General features: G+C 58.2%; 1 long non-coding RNA gene across 1 annotated transcript; it reads left to right on the forward strand.

Moving 5' to 3' along the window:
* The first annotated feature begins 9,469 nt into the window (after positions 1–9,469).
* LOC129640697 (uncharacterized) lies at positions 9,470–12,659 on the forward strand. Its single transcript, XR_008708910.1, has 2 exons — positions 9,470–9,834; positions 11,468–12,659. It is a non-coding gene; the product is annotated as an uncharacterized LOC129640697 (long non-coding RNA).
* Positions 12,660–18,267: the final 5,608 nt, after the last annotated feature.

An 18,267-nucleotide genomic window follows, 5' to 3' on the forward strand; every position in this document is an offset into this window, starting at 1 on the left:
GTGCCGGGACCCTCGGTGTTCCCCTCGAGGGAACCCGGCGTGTCGGGGGACTTTTGGGGGTCGCAGGAAGGCTGTCAGGGACCGTTTCGCCCTTCAGGGCGGAACAGGGGACTTCCCTTGAGACGCCGTGGCGGGCAAGGGCCTCCTCTTGCCAAGAGGTGGGAACCACGTGGTTTTTCTCGAGTTGCGGCGGGATTCTCGAGTTACGACGGGGATCTCAGCCTTCCCCTTGGGTTGGCCCTGGGAAGCCCAATCTTCCCCTCGGGTTGCGAGGGAAAGCTGGGGGTTGCGCTCGAGTCACTGCAGGGCCGAAGAGACCTCACCTAGGCGTGTGTCCGGGACCTAATATTCCTCTCCAGGGAAGGCAGGGATCTCGGGGTTGCATTCCAGGCTCCCCCGGGGAGTCAGGCCTCGTCTCGAGGGGAAGCCAAGGACTCCGCTCTCCTCTCGAGTCGCGACGCGGGTCTCTTGGAGCCCCCTGAGCGGCCTCAAGGGAGTCCAGCCTCCTCTTCCGTTTGGAGAGAGGACCCGGGATTGCTCTCCAGGCCATGCAGGAAAAGAAGGCCCTCAGCTCGCGAGGACGGGGGCGTCTCAGGGGTTTCCTCGAGCTGCGGCGCCCGTGGGGGTTTTCTCCCGAGGCACGACGAGGATCTCAGGGAGCCTCTCGTGCGGCGCCAGGGAAGTCAGGTCTCCATGCGCGTGGCGAGGGGGAGCGCGTCCTGGCCCTCGAGTCACGGGAGGGGACTAGGGCCTCGAGACGCGTTGAAGAAGGACTCTCGAGGTCTTTCTCGGGGGGCGGCGGGAAACCCTCGTGTCCCTCGCCTTCTGCCGGGGACCTTAGGGAACTTCCCAGGGTGCCTCTGAGAGGCGAGGGATCCTGTGGAGGTGGCGGGGCCCCTCGGGACTCCGCTGGGTCTGGCGCAACGGAAGAGGGCCTCACCTCGAGGGGAGGCAGGAACCTCAGGCTTCCTCTCCGTTTCGGACTCCGACCGCAGGGTCCCTGCAGAGTTGGGACAGGAGAGTCAGGCCTCGTCTTGTCTGAGGAAGGGAACCCCGCTGGCCTCTCGAGTTGCTCAGGGGGTCTCAGGCCCCTCGTCGAGCTGTGTGTGGAACCAACGGGTCTTTGCGGACGATGCACGGGGGTGGCAGTGCCACTTCGTGTTGTGCCTTCACCCACAGGGTTACTTTCGAAGAGGGGTCCGGGCCTCGGGTCCTTCTCAAGGGCGGACCGGGGAATCGGGGACGTTCGGCATGTGGCCCCACCCACGTGGCTCGTCTCGAATTTCCTCGTGAGACCGGCCTCCTCCTGAGGTGCGCCGGGAAGGCCGGGAACCCCTTCCAGACCACGCAGGGGAATCGCCTCTCCTGTCGCGATCAGGAGGGGAGAAGGGGCTCAGAGGAAGCGGTGCCGGGACCCTCGGTGTTCCCCTCGAGGGAACACGGCGTGTCGGGGGACTTTTGGGGCTCTCAGGAAGGCTGTCAGGGACCGTTTCGCCCTTCAGGGCGGAACAGGGGACTTCCCTTGAGACGCCGTGGCGGGCAAGGGCCTCCTCTTGCCAAGAGGTGGGAACCACGTGGTTTTTCTCGAGTTGCGGCGGGATTCTCGAGTTACGACGGGGATCTCAGCCTTCCCCTTGGGTTGGCCCTGGGAAGCCCAATCTTCCCCTCGGGTTGCGAGGGAAAGCTGGGGGTTGCGCTCGAGTCACTGCAGGGCCGAAGAGACCTCACCTAGGCGTGTGTCCGGGACCTAATATTCCTCTCCAGGGAAGGCAGGGATCTCGGGGTTGCATTCCAGGCTCCCCCGGGGAGTCAGGCCTCGTCTCGAGGGGAAGCCAAGGACTCCGCTCTCCTCTCGAGTCGCGATGCGGGTCTCTTGGAGCCCCCTGAGCGGCCTCAAGGGAGTCCAGCCTCCTCTTCCGTTTGGAGAGAGGACCCGGGATTGCTCTCCAGGCCATGCAGGAAAAGAAGGCCCTCAGCTCGCGAGGACGGGGGCGTCTCAGGGGTTTCCTCGAGCTGCGGCGCCCGTGGGGGTTTTCTCCCGAGGCACGACGAGGATCTCAGGGAGCCTCTCGTGCGGCGCCAGGGAAGTCAGGTCTCCATGCGCGTGGCGAGGGGGAGCGCGTCCTGGCTCTCGAGTCACGGGAGGGGACTAGGGCCTCGAGACGCGTTGAAGAAGGACTCTCGAGGTCTTTCTCGGGGGGCGGCGGGAAACCCTCGTGTCCCTCGCCTTCTGCCGGGGACCTTAGGGAACTTGCCAGGGTGCCTCTGAGAGGCGAGGGATCCTGTGGAGGTGGCGGGGCCCCTCGGGACTCCGCTGGGTCTGGCGCAACGGAAGAGCGCCTCACCTCGAGGGGAGGCAGGAACCTCAGGCTTCCTCTCCGTTTCGGACTCCGAGCGCAGGGTCCCTGCAGAGTTGGGACAGGAGAGTCAGGCCTCGTCTTGTCTGAGGAAGGGAACCCCGCTGGCCTCTCGAGTTGCTCAGGGGGTCTCAGGCCCCTCGTCGAGCTGTGTGTGGAACCCGCGGGTCTTTGCGGACGATGCACGGGGGTGGCAGTGCCCCTTCGTGTTGTGCCTTCCCCCACAGGGTTGCCTTCGAAGAGGGGTCCGGGCCTCGGGTCCTTCTCAAGGGCGGACCGGGGAATCGGGGGCGTTCGGCATGTGGCCCCACCCACGTGGCTCGTCTCGAATTTCCTCGTGAGACCGGCCTCCTCCTGAGGTGCGCCGGGAAGGCCGGGAACCCCTTCCAGACCACGCAGGGGAATCGCCTCTCCTGTCGCGATCAGGAGGGGAGAAGGGGCTCAGAGGAAGCGGTGCCGGGACCCTCGGTGTTCCCCTCGAGGGAACCCGGCGTGTCGGGGGACTTTTGGGGGTCGCGGGAAGGCAGTCAGGGACCGTTTCGCCCTTCAGGGAGGAACAGGGGACTTCCCTTGAGACGCCGTGGCGGGCAAGGGCCTCCTCTTGCCAAGAGGTGGGAACCACGTGGTTTTTCTCGAGTTGCGGCGGGATTCTCGAGTTACGACGGGGATCTCAGCCTTCCCCTTGGGTTGGCCCTGGGAAGCCCAATCTTGACCTCGGGTTGCGAGGGAAAGCTGGGGGTCGCGCTCGAGTCACCGCAGGGCCGAAGAGACCTCACCTAGGCGTGTGTCCGGGACCTAATATTCCTCTCCAGGGAAGGCAGGGATCTCGGGGTTGCATTCCAGGCTGCCCCGGGGAGTCAGGCCTCGTCTCGAGGGGAAGCCAAGGACTCCGCTCTCCTCTCGAGTCGCGACGCGGGTCTCTTGGAGCCCCCTGAGCGGCCTCAAGGGAGTCCAGCCTCCTCTTCCGTTTGGAGAGAGGACCCGGGATTGCTCTCCAGGCCATGCAGGAAAAGAAGGCCCTCAGCTCGCGAGGACGGGGGCGTCTCGGGGGTTTCCTCGAGCTGCGGCGCCCGTGGGGGTTTTCTCCCGAGGCACGACGAGGATCTCAGGGAGCCTCTCGTGCGGCGCCAGGGAAGTCAGGTCTACATGCACGTGGCGAGGGGGAGCGCGTCCTGGCTCTCGAGTCACGGGTGGGGACTAGGGCCTCGAGACGCGTTGAAGAAGGACTCTCGAGGTCTTTCTCGGGGGGCGGCGGGAAACCCTCGTGTCCCTCGCCTTCTGCCGGGGACCTTAGGGAACTTGCCAGGGTGCCTCTGAGAGGCGAGGGATCCTGTGGAGGTGGCGGGGCCCCTCGGGACTCCGCTGGGTCTGGCGCAACGGAAGAGGGCCTCACCTCGAGGGGAGGCAGGAAGCTCAGGCTTCCTCTCCGTTTCGGACTCCGACCGCAGGGTCCCTGCAGAGTTGGGACAGGAGAGTCAGGCCTCGTCTTGTCTGAGGAAGGGAACCCCGCTGGCCTCTCGAGTTGCTCAGGGGGTCTCAGGCCCCTCGTCGAGCTGTGTGTGGAACCCGCGGGTCTTTGCGGACGATGCACGGGGGTGGCAGTGCCCCTTCGTGTTGTGCCTTCCCCCACAGGGTTGCCTTCGAAGAGGGGTCCGGGCCTCGGGTCCTTCTCAAGGGCGGACCGGGGAATCGGGGGCGTTCGGCATGTGGCCCCACCCACGTGGCTCGTCTCGAATTTCCTCGTGAGACCGGCCTCATCCTGAGGTGCGCCGGGAAGGCCGGGAACCCCTTCCAGACCACGCAGGGGAATCGCCTCTCCTGTCGCGATCAGGAGGGGAGAAGGAGCTCAGAGGAAGCGGTGCCGGGACCCTCGGTGTTCCCCTCGAGGGAACCCGGCGTGTCGGGGGACTTTTGGGGGTCGCAGGAAGGCTCTCAGGGACCGTTTCGCACTTCAGGGCGGAACAGGGGACTTCCCTTGAGACGCCGTGGCGGGCAAGGGCCTCATCTTGCCAAGAGGTGGGAACCACGTGGTTTTTCTCGAGTTGCGGCGGGATTCTCGAGTTACGACAGGGATCTCAGCCTTCCCCTTGGGTTGGCCCTGGGAAGCCCAATCTTGACCTCGGGTTGCGAGGGAAAGCTGGGGGTCGCGCTCGAGTCACCGCAGGGCCGAAGAGACCTCACCTAGGCGTGTGTCCGGGACCTAATATTCCTCTCCAGGGAAGGCAGGGATCTCGGGGTTGCATTCCAGGCTCCCCCGGGGAGTCAGGCCTCGTCTCGAGGGGAAGCCAAGGACTCCGCTCTCCTCTCGAGTCGCGACGCGGGTCTCTTGGAGCCCCCTGAGCGGCCTCAAGGGAGTCCAGCCTCCTCTTCCGTTTGGAGAGAGGACCCGGGATTGCTCTCCAGGCCATGCAGGAAAAGAAGGCCCTCAGCTCGCGAGGACGGGGGCGTCTCAGGGGTTTCCTCGAGCTGCGGCGTCCGTGGGGGTTTTCTCCCGAGGCACGACGAGGATCTCAGGGAGCCTCTCGTGCGGCGCCAGGGAAGTCAGGTCTCCATGCGCGTGGCGAGGGGGAGCGCGTCCTGGCTCTCGAGTCACGGGAGGGGACTAGGGCCTCGAGACGCGTTGAAGAAGGACTCTCGAGGTCTTTCTCGGGGGGCGGCGGGAAACCCTCGTGTCCCTCGCCTTCTGCCGGGGACCTTAGGGAACTTGCCAGGGTGCCTCTGAGAGGCGAGGGATCCTGTGGAGGTGGCGGGGCCCCTCGGGACTCCGCTGGGTCTGGCGCAACGGAAGAGGGCCTCACCTCGAGGGGAGGCAGGAACCTCAGGCTTCCTCTCCGTTTCGGACTCCGACCGCAGGGTCCCTGCAGAGTTGGGACAGGAGAGTCAGGCCTCGTCTTGTCTGAGGAAGGGAACCCCGCTGGCCTCTCGAGTTGCTCAGGGGGTCTCAGGCCCCTCGTCGAGCTGTGTGTGGAACCCGCGGGTCTTTGCGGACGATGCACGGGGGTGGCAGTGCCCCTTCGTGTTGTGCCTTCCCCCACAGGGTTGCCTTCGAAGAGGGGTCCGGGCCTCGGGTCCTTCTCAAGGGCGGACCGGGGAATCGGGGGCGTTCGGCATGTGGCCCCACCCACGTGGCTCGTCTCGAATTTCCTCGTGAGACCGGCCTCATCCTGAGGTGCGCCGGGAAGGCCGGGAACCCCTTCCAGACCACGCAGGGGAATCGCCTCTCCTGTCGCGATCAGGAGGGGAGAAGGGGCTCAGAGGAAGCGGTGCCGGGACCCTCGGTGTTCCCCTCGAGGGAACCCGGCGTGTCGGGGGACTTTTGGGGGTCGCAGGAAGGCTCTCAGGGACCGTTTCGCCCTTCAGGGCGGAACAGGGGACTTCCCTTGAGACGCCGTGGCGGGCAAGGGCCTCATCTTGCCAAGAGGTGGGAACCACGTGGTTTTTCTCGAGTTGTGGCGGGATTCTCGAGTTACGACAGGGATCTCAGCCTTCCCCTTGGGTTGGCCCTGGGAAGCCCAATCTTCCCCTCGGGTTGCGAGGGAAAGCTGGGGGTCGCGCTCGAGTCACCGCAGGGCCGAAGAGACCTCACCTAGGCGTGTGTCCGGGACCTAATATTCCTCTCCAGGGAAGGCAGGGATCTCGGGGTTGCATTCCAGGCTCCCCCGGGGAGTCAGGCCTCGTCTCGAGGGGAAGCCAAGGACTCCGCTCTCCTCTCGAGTCGCGACGCGGGTCTCTTGGAGCCCACTGAGCGGCCTCAAGGGAGTCCAGCCTCCTCTTCCGTTTGGAGAGAGGACCCGGGATTGCTCTCCAGGCCATGCAGGAAAAGAAGGCCCTCAGCTCGCGAGGACGGGGCGTCTCAGGGGTTTCCTCGAGCTGCGGCGCCCGTGGGGGTTTTCTCCCGAGGCACGACGAGGATCTCAGGGAGTGAGAGGGTAACAGGCAGGAAGGCCAGGGGTCTCCAAATGGAGGAAATAGCCTGCAAGTGTCAGACATTTTTATCTCTCTTAAGCGGCAGGAAGAAACAAACTAGCAATATTTTTTTCCTTCTCTATACAAATTTAAAGAGAGGTTTCTCTTAAAATACTGTGTTGCCATAATGACACCTGGTTTCACCTGAAGTTAGCTATTCTTGAGCCTAGAGATAACCAATGCCTTTTTCTTATGGAAATGTTTGTCTTAAGCTATGCTAATGTACTACGCCTTTACCCCAAACTCTGTCTCCAAGTCGGTTCCGCCTCTTGGCCCAAAACCTACTTGACAAACCAGTATGTTATACTCAGATATTGTTCCCCTAATCTATGTAAATGAAACTATTTGTATGGTGGTCTGCCCTTCTTTAAGATTCAAGTTAATTATTTTATGGCCCAAGATTATCCCAAAATACATCTTATGGGCAAGGGGCCTGGTGCTGTTCTGAATTACAAGACATTCCTTTCTTTCATTAACAGACTGCTAGTGACTATATAACATCCAGCTAAAGACTAGCAAGGGGGTACTCTTTTTGCCCCCTTCTGATGCCTATGTCAGAAGCTTTCTCTATCTCCTTTATACTTTAATAAAACTTTATTACACAAAAGCTCTGAGCTATCAAGCCTTGTCTCTGGCCCCGGATTGAATTCTTCTCCTCCGGGAGCCAAGAATCCTGGTGTATTCGCGTGATTCAACAACAACCTTTCATCTTGGGGGCTGGTCCGGGATCCTTCAGGACAAGGTAAGGATGCTTGGAGCTTTAGTTCTTTGTTCTCTTAGCGAACACGTTTTCTGCTGTGCTTTACTAACTCTACCGTGTGCTTGTGTGAATGAATGGCAGGCCCTGCGTGAAGCAAGTAAGGGGCCCTGCTCTGCGGTTCCACAGTGATCTCATACGGCTTATGGCAGAAACCTGTTGGGGCGTTATACCGACCTGCCAATGCCAAGAGGCACTCAATGTCTCCTTCGGGAACCGACCAGAAATGGGCAAAGCGTGTGGACCGAACTCTCCTTTCTCGGTCAAACTTTTCGGTCTCTTTGACCATTTCATAACTCCTTGAGAATTAGAAGTACTAACCTAATCTATCGGATCATAGACTTTCAAGAGACTTGTGATCTATATTGTTACTGTATACTGTGGCTTAGGTCCCAAACTTGGATTGGTATTCATGAAAGCGCCTAGCCTCGCTAGGAATCGAAAGTTCGGAAGCTAGATGGAGCTCTAGCTCCCAGAACATCTCTGAGGTTAAAGGTTACTCAGATTGGGACTGCGATGGGTAACGCCGGCTCTTAGTGGATCAGAGGAGGCTGTTATACTGGTGTGGTGATGCTTGAAAAGAACATCTCGGTTTTATGTTCGCGTCGGTCTTATTGTAGTCAAAAAAATGCTCAGGGTCGTGCACAGGCACTCAGGTGACAAATGTTTCCCACAGCGGTTTTAGCTTGGGAGGCATTCCGGAAGGTTACTCTGATTCACCCCAGGTGACATCAGAGGCAAACAAGGTTAAGGGTGAAGAGCTGGACGTCAAGTAGGGATGCTATCAAGTCTACCCCTGGTACATCCCCACCCCATCTCGGTGGTAGAACCGGGAGGGACGAGTACGGCGCCTGCGTCGGTAAGGGACAGACTAAGTCCGACCAGGAAGGAAAAGCTTTTGGTGTAACGTCTGTCTACACCCCCATCTAGAGCAGGGAGGGACGCCTCCGGTAGAAAAAATGGCGCTGGTCGCTTTTTTTCTCTCTTACAGATGGGAGCTAACAATTCCAGCCTCACTCCTTTGAACTGTATCCTGAAAAACTGGGATAGATTTGATCCCCAGGGCTTAAAGAAGACACACCTGGTCTTCCTATGTGATACTGCATGGCCACGGTATCCATTGGAGGACGGCGAACGGTGGCAGGTTGGAGGGTCTCTTAAGTATAATACTGTTCTACAATTAGACCGGTTCTGTAAGGAACAAGGGAAATGGGTAGAAGTAGCATATGTGTTGCCCTTTTACTTTCTGCGAAATATGCCAGACTTATGTCCTAAGGGTATAGATTTGGGCGTGAAACCTTCAGCTCCCTCCTGTCCTCTTACTTTGCCCCCGTGCTGGGGACTCCAAACTGGGATTCAAACTGCCCACATGGAGGTCCAAACATCTCCTGTCTCAGTACGACCTCAGACCACTCTGGTTTCAGTAGAAGCTCAGACCATCAAAGTAAGAGATGAGATGGAAGACAGGAGACAAAGAGAAGAAGAAAAACAGGTTTCTCCAATCTATCCCTGGGATCATATGCGCAGAGCAGCCAGAGAGACTGAGGAACAGCCACACAAGCTGTTGCCTCTTTATGAAACACCCACCGGGAGAAATAATCAGTCTGTGAGAGTTAATATAAGCCTTTCTCTTATCAAGAAATACAAAGAATCAAGGAGGATCTGGGAGACTATTTAGATGACCCAGAAAAATATATTAGAGCTTTTAAAGGTGTTACTCTGCTTTATGACCTCACTTGGAAGCATGTGATGTATATCTTAGGACAAACGCTGACTCCCGAGTCAAAGACTCGAGTTTTGGGAAAAGCGGTTGCTTATGGAGATGAATGGCTTGGTAATGAATCAGTAGGGAAGAGGGAGAACGAGATAGCGGCCCTCCCCACTGGGAATCAGGCGGTCCCAACCATAGAACCAGACTGGGACTACAACACAGCTAAAGGAAGATGGGATCAGAATCATTTTGTTAGATGTATTCTTGAAGGACTTAGACAGGCACGTTCTAAGCCTTTGAACTATGGCAAATTGGCAGATATAGAACAGGAGGAAAAAGAAGCTCCTGGTAAATTCCTAGATAGACTGAGAAAAGGCCTTCACAGATTCACTGAGATTGATCCCGAAAGTAAAGAGGGAAAAGTGATCTTAAAGGATAGATTTCTCACTCAGTCGGCTCCAGATATCCGCCGTAAGCTATTAAAACAGGCGTATGGACCAAATCAGTCTTTAGATACTCTGTTACAACTGGCTCAGACAGTCTATTATGGTAGGGAATATGAGGAAAAGAAAGAAAGGCAAAAAAAGACAAAGGAAAAGGCGGAAGCCTTCGCCATGGCTATGAAAAACGTTCTTAAACAGCCTGAGAAAAGTGCCCAGAGGGGCCCAGGTGAAAACAGATGGGCTTGCTACTACTGTGGAAAGGGGGGGGCACCTCAAGCGGGATTGCCCTCAGGCATCTAAGCCGCCCCCGGCTCCATGTCCGGTCTGCAAAGGACCACACTGGAAGAGAGACTGCCCCCAGAGGCGTAGGTCTCCCGGGTCGGACTCTCAAGACAATCAGGACTGAAGGTGCCCGGGGGTCCCCACACAAGCTCCCGTCCTAATTACACCTGAGGAACCCCAGGTATTAATAGTTGTGGGGGGCCAATCCGTCGATTTCCTTTTAGATACTGGGGCAACTTATTCTGTGCTCACTGAAGCCCCTGGCCCACTTTCTTCCCGATCCGCTTCCGTAATGGGACTGTCTGGACGAGCCAAAAGGTATTATTTCAGTTATTCTTTATCTTGCAACTGGGATTCTGTGCTGTTTTCACCCGAGTTTCTGATTGTGCCAGAATCTCCCTCACCCCTCTTGGGAAGGGATATACTGAGCAAGGTCCATGCCTCTGTTTTCATGAATATGGAGCCCTCCCTTTCTCTCCCTTTAGTTGAACAAAATGTAAATCCTAGAGTATGGGCAGATGGAAAATCTGTGGGTCGAGCTCAAAATGCTATTCCTGTAGTTGTTAAGCTCAAAGACCCGCACGTATTTCCACATAAGAAGCAGTATCCACTGAAACCTGAAGTTAAAAAAGGGTTAAAACCCATCATTAAAAATTTAAAGGAACAGGGACTATTAATTTCCTGTTAACTTACAACACTCTTGCATTCTTGCAACATTCTTACAACACTCCTATTTTGGGTATAAAGAAATCAAATGGTAAATAGAGACTAGTTCAAGATTTACGAATAATAAATGAGGCTGTAGTTCCTTTACACCCCGTAGTGCCTAATCCTTATACTCTATTGTCTGAAATTCCTGAACGGGCCAAATATTTCTCAGTAATTGATTTAAAAGATGCCTTCTATTCAGTACCTTTGGCGGAAGAAAGTCAATTCCTATTTGCCTTTGAAGACCCTACGCAGCCAGCTTCTCAATTAACCTGGACAGTTTTGCCCCAGGGATTTCGTGACAGTCCTCACTTATTCGGACAAAGTTTGTCACGAGATCTACAAAACTTTAATAGCTCTGAAACAGTGGTGTTACAATATGTAGATGATATTTTGCTCTGTGCTGAGACAGAGGAAGCTTGTTCGCGAGCCTCTGAAGATTTCTTAAACTTTCTGGCGGACTGTGGTTACAAGGCATCAAGAGAAAAGGCTCAGCTTTGTCAACAATCGGTTAGATATCTGGGCCTAATCATATCAGAAGGGACTAGGGCCATAGGCCCTGAGAGAATTAAACCTATACTAAATCACCCCCTACCTATGACTTTAAGACAATTGAGAGGATTTTTGGGAATCACAGGTTACTGTCGCATTTGGATTCCAGGTTACGGGGAACTTGCCCGGCCTTTATATAAACTTATAGCTGAAACTCAGCAGGCCCAAACCGACAAACTGGTTTGGTCTCCAGAAACTCAAAAGGCTTTTAAGGTTCTTCAGACTGCTCTCCTGCAAGCTCCAGCTCTGAGCTTGCCCACAGGGTCAAAATTTAATTTGTTTGTCACTGAAAGAAAAGGTGTGACATTGGGAGTTTTGACACAACCCCGAGGGCCTCACCAACAACCTGTTGCTTATCTAAGCAAAAAATTAGATGTAGTTTCACGTGGGTGGCCCCACTGCCTAAGAGTAATTGGGACAGCGGCTTTATTAACACCTGAAGCTTTAAAAATAATTAATAGACGAAACCTTACTGTCCTGACTTCTCATGATGTGAGTGAAATCTTAAATTCTAAGGTTAATATTTGGATGACAGACAGTAGGCTTCTTAAGTATCAGTCATTGTTGTTAAAAAGACCAGTAACTAAGCTTAAAGTTTGTGAAAATTTAAATCCTGCCACTTTTCTTCCTGAGAAAGAAAATGAAACACCTGATCACGATTGTTCTCAATTCCTAACTTTAAACCATACAGCTCGAGAAGATCTAAAGGATAAACTGCTGGGTCTGTGGAGCACTCCCCTCTTCGTCAATGGAAGGCTTCCCGTGGTGGACGTCCTCACTTCAAGGAAAAGACTTTCTCCAAGTCTGTGAATACCTTCGACAGCAATCACATGCGATGCCTCTTCTTCATCTGATGACAACTACCAACCCTAAAATGGACTGGTGCAACACTTTGCACTTTAACTATGGACATAATGTGACTTTTAATAATTCTGGTTGTTTTGTTCTTGCTGTTTGCTCCCTACATCTGTAATTGTATAACTAGATTTGCTTCTAGCCGCATGAAAGCTTTTAAGTTACAAATAGTTGCTCAAACTCCTGCTACTGCCGTAGCTTCCTCCAACTACTATTTGGGGCCCCTGGATCAGATATCCTCAATATGAGGATTAGGAGAATATGTTGCCTCATCAATTTAGGGACAACGCCCCTTGTCAGCTCGGAAGTAGTTATGAAATGAGAACGACGCCCCTTTTCCCTAGGCAACATAATTCTCCTAAAAGAAAAGGGTGGAATGAGAGGGTAACAGGCAGGAAGGCCAGGGGTCTCCAAATGGAGGAAATAGCCTGCAAGTGTCAGACATTTTTATCTCTCTTAAGCGGCAGGAAGAAACAAACTAGCAATATTTTTTTCCTTCTCTATACAAATTTAAAGAGAGGTTTCTCTTAAAATACTGTGTTGCCATAATGACACCTGGTTTCACCTGAAGTTAGCTATTCTTGAGCCTAGAGATAACCAATGCCTTTTTCTTATGGAAATGTTTGTCTTAAGCTATGCTAATGTACTACGCCTTTACCCCAAACTCTGTCTCCAAGTCGGTTCCGCCTCTTGGCCCAAAACCTACTTGACAAACCAGTATGTTATACTCAGATATTGTTCCCCTAATCTATGTAAATGAAACTATTTGTATGGTGGTCTGCCCTTCTTTAAGATTCAAGTTAATTATTTTATGGCCCAAGATTATCCCAAAATACATCTTATGGGCAAGGGGCCTGGTGCTGTTCTGAATTACAAGACATTCCTTTCTTTCATTAACAGACTGCTAGTGACTATATAACATCCAGCTAAAGACTAGCAAGGGGGTACTCTTTTTGCCCCCTTCTGATGCCTATGTCAGAAGCTTTCTCTATCTCCTTTATACTTTAATAAAACTTTATTACACAAAAGCTCTGAGCTATCAAGCCTTGTCTCTGGCCCCGGATTGAATTCTTCTCCTCCGGGAGCCAAGAATCCTGGTGTATTCGCGTGATTCAACAACAACCTTTCAGGAGCCTCTCGTGCGGCGCCAGGGAAGTCAGGTCTCCATGCGCGTGGCGAGGGGGAGCGCGTCCTGGCTCTGGAGTCACGGGAGGGGACTAGGGCCTCGAGACGCGTTGAAGAAGGACTCTCGAGGTCTTTCTCGGGGGGCAGCGGGAAACCCTCGTGTCCCTCGCCTTCTGCCGGGGACCGTAGGGAACTTCCCAGGGTGCCTCTGAGAGGCGAGGGATCCTGTGGAGGTGGCGGGGCCCCTCGGGACTCCGCTGGGTCTGGCGCAACGGAAGAGGGCCTCACCTCGAGGGGAGGCAGGAACCTCAGGCTTCCTCTCCGTTTCGGACTCCGACCGCAGGGTCCCTGCAGAGTTGGGACAGGAGAGTCAGGCCTCGTCTTGTCTGAGGAAGGGAACCCCGCTGGCCTCTCGAGTTGCTCAGGGGGTCTCAGGCCCCTCGTCGAGCTGTGTGTGGAACCCGCGGGTCTTTGCGGACGATGCACGGGGGTGGCAGTGCCCCTTCGTGTTGTGCCTTCCCCCACAGGGTTGCCTTCGAAGAGGGGTCCGGGCGTCGGGCCCTTCTCAAGGGCGGACCGGGGAATCGGGGGCGTTCGGCATGTGGCCCCACCCACGTGGCTCGTCTCGAATTTCCTCGTGAGACCGGCCTCCTCCTGAGGTGCGCCGGGAAGGCCGGGAACACCTTCCAGACCACGCAGGGGAATCGCCTCTCCTGTCGCGATCAGGAGGGGAGAAGGGGCTCAGAGGAAGCGGTGCCGGGACCCTCGGTGTTCCCCTCGAGGGAACCCGGCGTGTCGGGGGAATTTTGGGGGTCGCAGGAAGGCTGTCAGGGACCGTTTCGCCCTTCAGGGCGGAACAGGGGACTTCCCTTGAGACGCCGTGGCGGGCAAGGGCCTCCTCTTGCCAAGAGGTGGGAACCACGTGGTTTTTCTCGAGTTGCGGCGGGATTCTCGAGTTACGACGGGGATCTCAGCCTTCCCCTTGGGTTGGCCCTGGGAAGCCCAATCTTCCCCTCGGGTTGCGAGGGAAAGCTGGGGGTTGCGCTCGAGTCACCGCAGGGCCGAAGAGACCTCACCTAGGGGTGTGTCCAGGACCTAATATTCCTCTCCAGGGAAGGCAGGGATCTCGGGGTTGCATTCCAGGCTCCCCCGGGGAGTCAGGCCTCGTCTCGAGGGGAAGCCAAGGACTCCGCTCTCCTCTCGAGTCGCGACGCGGGTCTCTTGGAGCCCCCTGAGCGGCCTCAAGGGAGTCCAGCCTCCTCTTCCGTTTGGAGAGAGGACCCGGGATTGCTCTCCAGGCCATGCAGGAAAAGAAGGCCCTCAGCTCGCGAGGATGGGGGCGTCTCCGGGGTTTCCTCGAGCTGCGGCGCCCGTGGGGGTTTTCTCCCGAGGCACGACGAGGATCTCAGGGAGCCTCTCGTGCGGCGCCAGGGAAGTCAGGTCTCCATGCGCGTGGCGAGGGGGAGCGCGTCCTGGCTCTCGAGTCACGGGAGGGGACTAGGGCCTCGAGACGCGTTGAAGAAGGACTCTCCAGGTCTTTCTCGGGGGGCGGCGGGAAACCCTCGTGTCCCTCGCCTTCTGCCGGGGACCGTAGGGAACTTGCCAGGGTGCCTCTGAGAGGCGAGGGATCCTGTGGAGGTGGCGGGGCCCCTCGGGACTCCGCTGGGTCTGGCGCAACGGAAGAGGGCCTCACCTCGAGGGGAGGCAGGAACCTCAGGCTTCCTCTCCGTTTCGGACTCCGACCGCAGGGTCCCTGCAGAGTTGGGACAGGAGAGTCAGGCCTCGTCTTGTCTGAGGAAGGGAACCCCGCTGGCCTCTCGAGTTGCTCAGGGGGTCTCAGGCCCCTCGTCGAGCTGTGTGTGGAACCCGCGGGTCTTTGCGGACGATGCACGGGGGTGGCAGTGCCCCTTCGTGTTGTGCCTTCCCCCACAGGGTTGCCTTCGAAGAGGGGTCCGGGCCACGGGTCCTTCTCAAGGGCGGACCGGGGAATCGGGGGCGTTCGGCATGTGGCCCCACCCACGTGGCTCGTCTCGAATTTCCTCGTGAGACCGGCCTTCTCCTGAGGTGCACCGGGAAGGCCGGGAACCCCTTCCAAACCACGCAGGGGAATCGCCTCTCCTGTCGCGATCAGGAGGGGAGAAAGGGCTCAGAGGAAGCGGTGCCGGGACCCTCGGTGTTCCCCTCGAGGGAACCCGGCGTGTCGGGGGTCTTTTGGGGGTCGCAGGAAGGCTGTCAGGGACCGTTTCGCCCTTCAGGGCGGAACAGGGGACTTCCCTTGAGACGCCGTGGCGGGCAAGGGCCTCATCTTGCCAAGAGGTGGGAACCACGTGGTTTTTCTCGAGTTGCGGCGGGATTCTCGAGTTACGACGGGGATCTCAGCCTTCCCCTTGGGTTGGCCCTGGGAAGCCCAATCTTCCCCTCGGGTTGCGAGGGAAAGCTGGGGGTTGCGCTCGAGTCACCGCAGGGCCGAAGAGACCTCACCTAGGCGTGTGTCCGGGACCTAATATTCCTCTCCAGGGAAGGCAGGGATCTCGGGGTTGCATTCCAGGCTCCCCCGGGGAGTCAGGCCTCGTCTCGAGGGGAAGCCAAGGACTCCGCTCTCCTCTCGAGTCGCGACGCGGGTCTCTTGGAGCCCCCTGAGCGGCCTCAAGGGAGTCCAGCCTCCTCTTCCGTTTGGAGAGAGGACCCGGGATTGCTCTCCAGGCCATGCAGGGAAAGAAGGCCCTCAGCTCGCGAGGACGGGGGCGTCTCCGGGGTTTCCTCGAGCTGGGGCGCCCGTGGGGGTTTTCTCCCGAGGCACGACGAGGATCTCAGGGAGCCTCTCGTGCGGCGCCAGGGAAGTCAGGTCTCCATGCGCGTGGCGAGGGGGAGCGCGTCCTGGCTCTCGAGTCACGGGAGGGGACTAGGGCCTCGAGACGCGTTGAAGAAGGACTCTCGAGGTCTTTCTCGGGGGGCGGCGGGAAACCCTCGTGTCCCTCGCCTTCTGCCGGGGACCTTAGGGAACTTCCCAGGGTGCCTCTGAGAGGCGAGGGACCCTGTGGAGGTGGCGGGGCCCCTCGGGATTCCGCTGGGTCTGGCGCAACGGAAGAGGGCCTCACCTCGAGGGGAGGCAGGAACCTCAGGCTTCCTCTCCGTTTCGGACTCCGACCGCAGGGTCCCTGCAGAGTTGGGACAGGAGAGTCAGGCCTCGTCTTGTCTGAGGAAGGGAACCCCGCTGGCCTCTCGAGTTGCTCAGGGGGTCTCAGGCCCCTCGTCGAGCTGTGTGTGGAACCCGCGGGTCTTTGCGGACGATGCACGGGGGTGGCAGTGCCCCTTCGTGTTGTGCCTTCCCCCACAGGGTTGCCTTCGAAGAGGGGTCCGGGCCACGGGTCCTTCTCAAGGGCGGACCGGGGAATCGGGGGCGTTCGGCATGTGGCCCCACCCACGTGGCTCGTCTCGAATTTCCTCGTGAGACCGGCCTCATCCTGAGGTGCACCGGGAAGGCCGGGAACCCCTTCCAAACCACGCAGGGGAATCGCCTCTCCTGTCGCGATCAGGAGGGGAGAAAGGGCTCAGAGGAAGCGGTGCCGGGACCCTCGGTGTTCCCCTCGAGGGAACCCGGCGTGTCGGGGGTCTTTTGGGGGTCGCAGGAAGGCTGTCAGGGACCGTTTCGCCCTTCAGGGCGGAACAGGGGACTTCCCTTGAGACGCCGTGGCGGGCAAGGGCCTCATCTTGCCAAGAGGTGGGAACCACGTGGTTTTTCTCGAGTTGCGGCGGGATTCTCGAGTTACGACGGGGATCTCAGCCTTCCCCTTGGGTTGGCCCTGGGAAGCCCAATCTTCCCCTCGGGTTGCGAGGGAAAGCTGGGGGTTGCGCTCGAGTCACCGCAGGGCCGAAGAGACCTCACCTAGGCGTGTGTCCGGGACCTAATATTCCTCTCCAGGGAAGGCAGGGATCTCGGGGTTGCATTCCAGGCTCCCCCGGGGAGTCAGGCCTCGTCTCGAGGGGAAGCCAAGGACTCCGCTCTCCTCTCGAGTCGCGACGCGGGTCTCTTGGAGCCCCCTGAGCGGCCTCAAGGGAGTCCAGCCTCCTCTTCCGTTTGGAGAGAGGACCCGGGATTGCTCTCCAGGCCATGCAGGAAAAGAAGGCCCTCAGCTCGCGAGGACGGGGGCGTCTCCGGGGTTTCCTCGAGCTGGGGCGCCCGTGGGGGTTTTCTCCCGAGGCACGACGAGGATCTCAGGGAGCCTCTCGTGCGGCGCCAGGGAAGTCAGGTCTCCATGCGCGTGGCGAGGGGGAGCGCGTCCTGGCTCTCGAGTCACGGGAGGGGACTAGGGCCTCGAGACGCGTTGAAGAAGGACTCTCGAGGTCTTTCTCGGGGGGCGGCGGGAAACCCTCGTGTCCCTCGCCTTCTGCCGGGGACCTTAGGGAACTTCCCAGGGTGCCTCTGAGAGGCGAGGGACCCTGTGGAGGTGGCGGGGCCCCTCGGGACTCCGCTGGGTCTGGCGCAACGGAAGAGGGCCTCACCTCGAGGGGAGGCAGGAACCTCAGGCTTCCTCTCCGTTTCGGACTCCGACCGCAGGGTCCCTGCAGAGTTGGGACAGGAGAGTCAGGCCTCGTCTTGTCTGAGGAAGGGAACCCCGCTGGCCTCTCGAGTTGCTCAGGGGGTCTCAGGCCCCTCGTCGAGCTGTGTGTGGAACCCGCGGGTCTTTGCGGACGATGCACGGGGGTGGCAGTGCCCCTTCGTGTTGTGCCTTCCCCCCACAGGGTTGCCTTCGAAGAGGGGTCCGGGCCTCGGGTCCTTCTCAAGAGCGGACCGGGGAATCGGGGGCGTTCGGCCTGTGGCCCCACCCACGTGGCTCGTCTCGAATTTCCTCGTGAGACCGGCCTCGTCCTGAGGTGCGCCGGGAAGGCCGGGAACCCCTTCCAGACCACGCAGGGGAATCGCCTCTCCTGTCGCGATCAGGAGGGGAGAAGGGGCTCAGAGGAAGCGGTGCCGGGACCCTCGGTGTTCCCCTCGGGGGAACCCGGCGTGTCGGGGGACTTTTGGGGGTCGCAGGAAGGCTGTCAGGGACCGTCTCGCCCTTCAGGGCGGAACAGGGGACTTCCCTTGAGACGCCGTCGCGGGCAAGGGCCTCATCTTGCCAAGCGGTGGGAACCACGTGGTTTTTCTCGAGTTGCGGCGGCATTCTCGAGTTACGACGGGGATCTCAGCCTTCCCCTTGGGTTGGCCCTGGGAAGCCCAATCTTCCCCTCGGGTTGCGAGGGAAAGCTGGGGGTGGCGCTCGAGTCACTGCAGGGCCTAAGAGACCTCACCTAAGCGTGTGTCCGGGACCTAATTTTCCTCTCCAGGGAAGGCAGGGATCTCGGGGTTGCATTCCAGGCTCCCCCGGGGAGTCAGGCCTCGTCTCGAGGGGAAGCCAAGGACTCCGCTCTCCTCTCGAGTCGCGACGCGGGTCTCTTGGAGCCCCCTGAGCGGCCTCAAGGGAGTCCAGCCTCCTCTTCCGTTTGGAGAGAGGACCCGGGATTGCTCTC

The sequence above is a fragment of the Bubalus kerabau genome, unplaced genomic scaffold (assembly GCF_029407905.1).
Source record: "Bubalus kerabau isolate K-KA32 ecotype Philippines breed swamp buffalo unplaced genomic scaffold, PCC_UOA_SB_1v2 scaffold_25, whole genome shotgun sequence".
Lineage (NCBI taxonomy): Eukaryota > Metazoa > Chordata > Mammalia > Artiodactyla > Bovidae > Bubalus > Bubalus kerabau.